Here is a 7741-nt window from a genome sequence, read left to right on the forward strand (position 1 = left end):
TAACTGGAAGGTTGATGTTCTTAAAAGATGGCTTCCTGAAAATGTTATCAGTCATATTAAAAGTTTACTTCCTCCTAGATGGAATGATGGAGCTGACAGATTATCTTGGCTTGTCCCTGGTTTCCCGAGGATATCAGTAAAGGGTCTGTATTCTATTTTTTCAGATTCATACAGTATTCAAAGTGAAACTCCTGATATTTGGAAGTTAATTTGGAAATGGGTGGGTCCTCAGAGAATTAGACTTTTTCTTTGGAAAGTGGGTCATAACCGATTGCCAACAAGAATGAGATTGAACAGATTTCAGTTGGGAGTTGCAACCTGTCCAGTTTGTAATCAAGATGATGAAAGCATTCTGGATCTGCTTCGAGATTGCTCAAATGCTAGGAATCTATGGCTTCAGCTGTCACCCCATTTAGCTAACTCTTATTTTTTCTGTTATAATTTGCAGGATTGGTTATTTAATAATTTAAAAGACATGGCTGCTGGCTGTTTCAGCTTTCCTTGGGCATTAATGTTTGGTATCACCTGCTGGAAGATTTGGACATGGAGAAATGAAATTTTACATGATTCAGGAAGGGTGGAGAGTAGATTCAATCCAGGTGTGGTTAAATATTTTGCTGAAGAAGTTGTCTCAGCGTCTTTATCTGATGATGGTGTGGCTACTAGCAGAATTTTTGACATGAATTTAATCAGGTGGATTCCTCCTGAAGATGGATGGGTTAAAATGAATACTAATGGGGCCTCAAGAGGGAATCCAGGAAATGTTGCATGTGGTGGTTTGATTAGGGGCTCTGATGGTAAGTGGTTAGAGGCTTTTTCTTACCGGGTGGGATATTGTAATGCAATTACTGCTGAGCTTTGGGGTATTTTGAAAGGTCTTAATTGGGCTTGGTTAGGAGGTTGGAGGAAGGTTATTTTAGAAAGTGATTCAGCTTTTGCAATCACTCTGCTCACCAAGGCTGGTGATGCATCCTGTGAGTCTTATATTGTGACTCGTATACAGGAATGGCTTTCAAAGGATTGGACTGTTCGACTAGTTCATACTTATAGAGAGGGAAATGTTTGTGCGGACTGGCTTGCAAATCTTCCTTTGGAGAATGTAGATCAAGAAAACTTTATTGTTTTTAATTCTCCCCCCCCCCCCCCTTCTCCCTGAAATTAGGTGGTAATTTTAGCTCTGTTCATAGAGCTAGACGCTCTCGAGTGTAATTTTTTTTCTGTTCTCTTTGGGGCTTGGCTCCACCACCAAAAAAAAAAAGAAAAAAGAAAAAAGAATACGTTTATATGCAATTACAGAGTAAAGAAGTTAAAAGAATATTGTAAGCAATAGAACAACACAAAGTCTAACAAGAATATGATCACATTCACAGCCAATTGGAACACAACAAAATAATTAAATTCCAAAGGCAGGTTGTTTTATTACATTCCATTATTAATGTAACTGCTAAAATCTCAAATGACATGCACGAACAAACGGTGTTATTTGAATCTAGAGCACTGTACGCGAAGCAATGGTAAGTTATTATTATATTTACAATCTGCAACTTTAAAATTCTTAACCACTTATATGAACACATGTCAACATAATTCACGAACACCATTTCTATCACTTAAAAATTTCCAATTTACCATAAAAAAAAGACTACAGACGTATCTTGAGGAAACACAAACAAACTTTATGAACCACTCTGTAGTTTAAAAATCATATATAATTCATGCAGATATACATGTCAACTTTATTCTTGAACCCAATTTTCAACTTGAAAATAGTAAACAAATGTAGAACATCAGTCAATTTATTCATGAAATATTCCACAACTTGAAAACCACACACAGCCTGCAGAAATACATGTCAAGTTATTCATGATACATTCCACAACTCAAAAATTGTACACAATGCCTGTCAAAATACGAATCAACTTATTCTAAAACACACTTAACAACTTCACACCACATGTAGAAATACATGTCAAGTTGCCAGCTTTCTCCATGATAACTTCAGTCATAGGACAGTACCCTTTTGTAACATAATTACAAGCAAGGCAAACCTCGTCTAGAAATGTGTAACATCCCCGTCTCGAGCCGGTTCAGTTAACATACATATGATAAAACAGAAAACAGCGGAAGACTTAACTTCTGAAAATACGAGCTAACTTTTTCTTTTTCTTTTTAAATTCTCATTCGTCGTAAACGAAAATCGGGCAGAGTTTCCTCTATAAATCGGACAACTGGGGATTTTCCAATCCCTCACAGAAGCATTCCTGATAAACAGTTTATACAAATATAATCAAATGCCCATCCATGGGCGCATGCATAACTTGGCTCAGTGCCACTATATCTAACATCATGCAATCCAACACATAAACATATCTGAATACTACCTCATCATATAACGTGCCTGAATACCCAAATGTACATGCATCAAAGCGACAGACATGTACAAAACATATACAGGCCATATACACAATAAAGGATCAATATCATGATCCATCAAATGCGAAAATACTAAAATACATCAAACACTCCAAAAAGGTAGTAGCCTACAGCCACTCCAAATCCAATCTGTCAACTGCCTCGGCCACGTGTCGTGTCCCTGCCTAGTGAGGACTCACCGGGAATCTGGGCACCTGAAAATATGTCCCCAAAGAGGGGTGAGATTACAAATCTCAATAAGCTCCAGGTTTATAGAGAATTCTCCATACCCCTGGCTCACTCCTGCATGAAAGTCAGATACAGAGTATACAAATACAACATATAACAGATATCATAACAGAACAGAGCATATATCCATATCATATCAGAGATGTGCGCCGTCATTCCCAAGGGAGGACCCCAAGCGGAAATCAACGCACGTGTTCCCGAGGGAGGACCCCAAAGCGGAACCAGACATATCAGAGGCGTACACCATCAGTCCCGAGGGAGGACCCCAAAGCGGACATCCGGGTACTATACAATCAATGGCCAGAGATTGTTACAGAAATCATATTACAGAAGTCATATCAGAGCAAAAACATATCATGTTATCAAATAACTCTATATGAATGCATCTATACAAAGCATCTAAATCACAGTCATACAGTCCAACCATAGTTCACTAACCATGGTGGAGCACTCAAGTAGGAAAAGACTCCTTAAACATAGAGCTTACCTCTTGAAGCTTTACCAATACGCTTACTTGTGGAACAAGTTACTTTTATCGTTTCAAGAGATTTCCGATCCTTCTCAATCCCTAAGCACACCTAGAGAATAATTTACAATGCATCAATAAAATGATGCAATACCATAATTATTTCATAAGCATATATTTTATCGCTTATTTTCCTTTCTTTGCATTTTTGCCAATCCTATGCCAATACACAAGTCTAGACCTCTTTATAACCGTTGGTGTTCTTTAATTTAATCAACCATTCCCTTAGGAATTTTCAACATAAATCATGCTATTTTTCTTCAAAACTCATCACCTTTATACAATTTATTACAACACATTTTATTTAAAATAAAATGTACAAAATATATCCCTAAATACCCTATAGGTCGAATCCTACAAGGGGAATTTCCAAAGATCCTTCTCTTTTTCAATACATTTTCGTTACTTCATTACAACTTGCAAACACCTAGGAATGCTTCCACTAAATTCCTATTTTGAGTTTAGACACCAAGTCCTTTTTACTTAGGCATTCTTACTAACTCATCCATTTTCACTCATTTCCAACACACTATACCTTCACAATACATAATATAATTTTTTCCACAATAACTCCTACTCACTCCATGATGGCCGAAACCTAGGAGGAAGATGCAATAGGGCTTTTAAATTTTTATATCACATGTGGATGCTTACTCAACACTATAACTTCCTAAACAACAATAATCCATCATAAATTTCACATTCTAACATCAATTATTCCCCACTCACAACATGCTCATATATTTCATAACTTAAATCATCAAAATAATATCATGGAAATAGAGGTTTCTTACCTCTAAACACTTGTACAAAGCCTAGAGAGCAATCTCCAAGCCAAGCTCCATCAAAAACTCACTTTTTCTCCTCCAATGAATAGTAACTCGAAAATGAGAGGAGGAATAACTCTTCACACACTCAACTATAGCTCAAATGGATAGGTGCAATGGATTCATTGAGTAGTTCCTAATCGATTTTATGTGGTGGGTCATTAGATTTGGTGGAAGATTCAAAGAGAATCAACAAAATCAAAAAAAAATACCCTAACCCCCTTTCTCATGGTGCAGCTCGGGTTTGGAGTGAGGAGAGGAGAGAGAATTTTATTTGGAAATGAAGCTTAAGTGACTTAAAAAGGTGAGCACATGTGGCCTTTTACCCGGGTATTTTTCTTTCGCGTATTTTCACTTAAACTAACCCGGAACTAACTCAAAGCTACAAATATATTTTTATTTTTCTAAAGTCCTTTACATTAACTGTTATTTTCTAAGGAACAATATTTATAATTCACAGTATGGTTTTTGTACCGTTTTTAACGAAATGCACTGTGAACCACTAACTGTACTTTATTAAATTCTGAAACTTAACACTTATAAACTTATTATTTTCTTGGGCCTATATTGACTTGCTTGGCATATATTGGACTTTCTTATTCTTATTTCATCAGTTATTTATTTCTGGACTCTACCGGTTGCTTAAACAGCAGTACAAAATACCCGGTAGAAACATTATTCACGAGATTTTCACGGAAAGTGCCAGACTATACAATTTTTCGTTCTGAACTCATATTTGTCATCAGAATTTTCAAATTATGTTCCTAAAATTATTTTGCTCATTTTAAGCTCTACCGGTTAATTCACAAAACTGTAAATTCTCCGGCAGAACGCACTGTTCATAACATAGTCATGATTACAGTCAAAATACTCGAAATCGCTCACTGAATCTAATTATGGCATTTAAATCCTTAAATTAAATCTCTAACTAAGATTTATCAGCTAGGGTCATTATAAAATGCAAGTCAAATTTATTTATGAAATACCCTTGTAACTTAAAAACCGTACACACCTCACCTCCTGTATAAAAATACAGGACAGCTTTATTCAGCAACTTCAAAAGCACACTTCCTGTAAGCATATACAGGTAAACTTTATTCATGAGCACAACACTCCACAAGAAAAGAAAAGCCCTCACTTTGCCAATAGTTGTTGTCATGATGTTATCCACTTATCATCTAATTGCACTGAGTCCCGTTGAACCTTCAAATTAAAAATACATTAGATAGTTGTTGAAAGTTAAAATTGTTTCAAACTTAGAAAAAAAAAAAAAAGGGAAAATATGACGAGTCTATTCATTAAGACAGTGGTTGGCACCCAAACTTTGATAAGGAAAAAATTCATGATTAAATCATATTTCATAAAGCATAAGAAAATGTGAGACCATGAAATGTAAATGTTTATTTAATTTGTTTGCTAGCCTGATTTTAAAATTCTAGTTCTAACAATTATGAGTTTTTATGCATACTAAATCAAATTGAATCCATTATCATTTATGAACAATCTTTTTTATTTCTCAAAATGAACTTGTCATGTAATGTTTTACTATTTTCAAATTCATGTTTTCATGAGAAGGAAAAAATAAATGCAGGAAAAATAACAAACTCACCAACATTCCATGTATTCAGCTCTGTTGCTTCTTGAAAAACAAGACAACTATAATTTTCCTGAAACAAATTATTAACAAAAATGATGTGATCAGATAAGATCAAAATAATTGAGTTAAAATACATATTGATTTACTGTTCCAAAATTCATGGATGTAGAGGACATAAAAAAATGACCACTACTAATTAGATGATGAAATGAGCCTTCTCGGATAATTAACAGAAGTTGAAGGTATTTAGCTAACGATATGTTTTAAAATAGAGGCAATACAATTTTTCTGGTGTGTTTAGCTTCCAATTAGTGCACTGCACAACACAAAAATATGCAAATTGAGAAGACAGAGAGGAAGTTAGTTAATTAACATATATTGCATCACCATAAGAATCAGCTAATTTGTATATACTTACAAGTCATGGGAATCTGTCATTATACTGACTCATTGTTCATCAGCATCCTCTGTTGTATTCTCCCACTTTTTTTTTGATTATATTATTTATATCTCCTTCAAAATACCATGCACCGTCTATTAGCATCGACACATGATATGTTTGATCATAGGCAGCATAACAGAAACATTTCATGCTGTGGCAACGGGTGATCAACACTACTTGCAAGGATGGGAAATGCAAAGAGGAACTCCCCGAGTAAAAGCATTCAAGTTCTGGCAACGAGCTAAGAGTCAAAATCTTAAGCTGCTCGAATATTATCATATCATCTATAGCTTGTTCCTTGCCCTTTGTTAACACTATTTCTTTTATTGATTCACAGTTGGCTACACACATCTCCTTCAGTTTAGGCCATGTTTTGGCGGTTGAGGATGTGAACAAATATTTCAATCCACCACAATCCTTTACATTAAGCTGTGTCAGATTGCAGAAAGACAAAGTGGATGATGGAATCAAGTTTGTCAAACAATTGCATGCAGAAACAAGTAATGTTTCAAGATTTTCAAGGAATGGGCCAACCCAGGAATGCTCTAACCCTATTGATTCAAGCTGGGACAGACTCTGAAGCTCCAATCCTTTAAGCTGTGAAAGGATTTCAGTATGAGCTATGTGAGGCCTTTGAGAGGGGAATATCTCTTTGAAGGCACTATCAACCACCCGAAGCTTTTCAATTCTGTGTAGTATCACCTTTGAATGGAAACCAAATGGAAATATGTCTAATTCATCAAGAAAGCCGTGCAAATTGATGTAGTTTATTCCTTGGAGGTCAACAGGAAGTTTTCCTTGCTCAATTTCCATGGCTTCTTCCTTACTGAGCCACAGTACCTCCAAATTGGGAGTAACCTAGAATTCAAAATAAATAAGATTAGAAGGAAGAAAGGATTCCTAGATATATAATTAATGGTTTTCATTTTATCCTTTAACATAACACAATAAACTTTTCTACTCTCACAACATTTTGTGGGGCCACACTTTTTAAAACAAAAAAATAAATAAAAAATTAAGGCACGCAAAACGAATCTCTATAACATTACACAATCACTTTTCCTACAACATAACTCTTATAAAACCCATAATTAATTGTAGAAAAAAAAAACTTTAGATAATAATTTATTAAATAAAAAAAATAGGATCTGAATTTCTTACAAATGGGTTACTTCATCGACGTTTAAAGAGTTGAGTGGATATATTTTTTAGTTTTTTTATAATAAAAGAAAAGTTCAAGAGAAATGCTTGAGAGTTGCAATCTACTTCTATTCAACTAAATACATTAGATATAAGTGCAGCATTTAATTATTAGAAAAGCATTATTCGACTAAAATGCCTATATAATATTTGTGAACTATTTGAACTCATCTTTTTGAATATTCAACCAAGCTTATTTGTTTTATTAAACAAGGAAGCTTAACTTTAGCCTCAATTATAGAAATGACCTCACCTCAAATGTGTTATATGCTTGAGATTAAAAGTCCGAGAATGACTTGTGTATGTATAAAACTACTAATTATATATGGCTAGGAGGACTCTCTTCTATACTCTAGTTTGTACTCCATTTAATGAGAATTTTGATGCAACCTTACATTTTTCCATAAAGTTTTTTATTTTTTATTTTTCCCATGCTTAGGAACTTGATAATGTTGGGTTTGCTCTTTTACTAAAGCCCAAATGGGTTA

The 7741-nt window shown here is 34.7% G+C and overlaps 1 long non-coding RNA gene across 2 annotated transcripts; it reads right to left on the reverse strand.

Annotated features, from left to right (window-relative positions):
* Positions 1-2191: 2191 nt before the first annotated feature.
* Positions 2192-6907, reverse strand: LOC133317282 (uncharacterized). Of its 2 annotated transcripts, none has more exons than XR_009752292.1 (5): positions 6030-6907; positions 5624-5681; positions 5032-5217; positions 3149-3239; positions 2192-2627 (listed from the first exon to the last, which is right to left on the reverse strand). It is a non-coding gene; the product is annotated as an uncharacterized LOC133317282 (long non-coding RNA). The 2 variants fall into 2 exon arrangements; XR_009752291.1 differs by having other exon boundaries at positions 5027-5217.
* Between the last annotated feature and the right edge of the window lie 834 nt (positions 6908-7741).

This window comes from Gastrolobium bilobum, unplaced genomic scaffold (assembly GCF_033153095.1).
Source record: "Gastrolobium bilobum isolate Gb01-03AN ecotype WA unplaced genomic scaffold, APGP_CSIRO_Gbil_v1 utg1269, whole genome shotgun sequence".
Classification (NCBI taxonomy): domain Eukaryota; kingdom Viridiplantae; phylum Streptophyta; class Magnoliopsida; order Fabales; family Fabaceae; genus Gastrolobium; species Gastrolobium bilobum.